The 2,001-nt window shown below is 39.2% G+C and overlaps 1 non-coding gene across 1 annotated transcript; it reads left to right on the top strand.

Annotated features, from left to right (window-relative positions):
• The first annotated feature begins 1,555 nt into the window (after positions 1-1,555).
• On the top strand, positions 1,556-1,662 carry LOC128032267 (small nucleolar RNA R71). The gene has a single exon (XR_008188395.1). It is a non-coding gene; the product is annotated as a small nucleolar RNA R71 (small nucleolar RNA).
• The last annotated feature ends 339 nt before the right edge of the window (positions 1,663-2,001 follow it).

Raw genomic sequence — 2,001 nt, 5'->3', positions numbered from 1 at the left:
AGGTCTCCCAAGGATAATTGGTACTTCCTTATCTACTTCAAAATCTAAAATAATAAAATTAGTAGGAAAAATAAATTTATCGACTCTTACCAAAACATCATCAATCATTCCTTCGGGATATGCTAAAGATCGATCCGCTAGCTGAAGCGTCACAGTTGTATGTCTTACTTCACCTATCTCTAACATCTTGAAAATAGACTTAAGCATTAAGTTGATACTCGCTCCTAAGTTACACAAAGCTTTACCACAGTAAGATTCACCAGTGTTACAGGGTATAGTAAAGCTTCTTGCGTCTTTTAATTTCAGTGGCAGTTTATTCTGCAAGAACGCACTGCACTCCTTTGTCAAAGCAATAGTCTCATACTCACTCAGTCATTTCTTCTTAGACAGTATATCCTTCATAAACTTCATATAATTCGGCATTTGTTCTAAAGCCTCCACAAACGGAATATTGATGTATAACTGCTTCAGAACATCCAAAAACTTATTGAATTGCACCTCATATTTCTGCTTGTGTTGCTGCAATCTTTGCAGATATGGAGGTGATGGAACTTTCGATTGAACCGGATAACTTTTATGAGTAGGTTAATCTGCATCCAAAGAAGATGTTAAAATATCTGAATTCACTAGGTCAGGGTTTACCTTGTCAGACTTTGCAGATTCTGAATACTTTGGTGTAAGAACTTCAACAACTGGTTGACTTTCCTCCTTTTCAACATGCTCATCTTCGACATCAATCAATCGGGGTTCCAGAGTCTTTCCACTTTGCAATGCCACTGCCTTGATATGTTATTTACCCAAATTTCTTGGATCCATAGTATCGCTCAGCAAGGTTCCTTGCGGCCTATTACGAAGCTCCATAGCTAACTGACCCATTTGATTTTCCAAATTTTTCAGTGTTGCTGCTTGACTTTGGATCAAAGTGTCATTCTTTACCGTGTATGCTTTCAACAAGTTCTCCAAACTGTTTGATGCCTCAACTTGAGGTGGTTTTGGAGCTTGTTGATTAAACTCTTCAGACTAATTGGGTCTTTCATGCAATGAGTTGTTGTTTGGTCCATTTCGTTCGTTGCTCCAAGAAAAGATAGGATGATTACACCATGAAGGATTGTAGAAGTTGGACTGGAGTCCTTATCCACTCCTATTTTGATATTGGTTCCCCACATAGGACACTGACTCAGGATTTGATGGACAATTCTTAAAAGAATGACCTTCCCCACAGTACACACAGGAAACTACTTCAAACGGATTTGGTGGCTGAGCTGCAAAATTATTAGTACTATTAGAGGTTAACTATTTTAACATAGAGGAAATAGATGATACCTGAGCTGATAACGAAGTGAGAGAGTCAACTTCATGAACTCCGGTTACTCGTCTTCCTAAAGCTGTTTGATTTGTTGACCATTGATAGTTATTACTCGCGATCCTCTCGATGATCTCATAAGCCTCATTATAAGACACAGACAAAATTGCACCATTTCCGGAAGCATCTACCATCAATCTTGTATGTGCATTGAGACCATTATATAATGTATCCAACTGGATACAATGAGGAATCCCATGATGAGGACACTTATGAAGTAACTCCTTGAATCGCTCCTAAGCCTCACACAAAGACTCGTCATCTAGTTGCAAGAAAGTTGTGATCTCGTTCCTCAACTTAGCATTTTTTTCTAGGTGGGAAATACTTAACCAAAAATCTCTCTGCTAATTCTTGCCATGTAGATATGGAACTTGGTGGCAATGAATTGAGCCATGCTCGTGCTCGATCTCGCAACGAGTACGGAAACAACTTCAACCTCAGTGTGTCTTCAGTCACACTGGCTATCTTAAATGAGTCACTCACCTCCATAAACAATCGAAGGTGGAGATGTGGATCTTCCGTGGGCATACCACTAAATTGGCCCACCGTTTGTAGCATTTGAAACATCGCTGGTTTCAATTCAAACTGGGTTGCCTCAATATCTGGCCTTCTAATTCCTGAGTTTAACTCGCTAAAAA

The sequence above is a fragment of the Gossypium raimondii genome, chromosome 8 (genome assembly GCF_025698545.1).
Source record: "Gossypium raimondii isolate GPD5lz chromosome 8, ASM2569854v1, whole genome shotgun sequence".
Lineage (NCBI taxonomy): Eukaryota > Viridiplantae > Streptophyta > Magnoliopsida > Malvales > Malvaceae > Gossypium > Gossypium raimondii.
The sequence above is the reverse complement of the archived record's forward strand: the minus strand, read 5'-3'. Positions and strand labels throughout refer to the sequence as shown.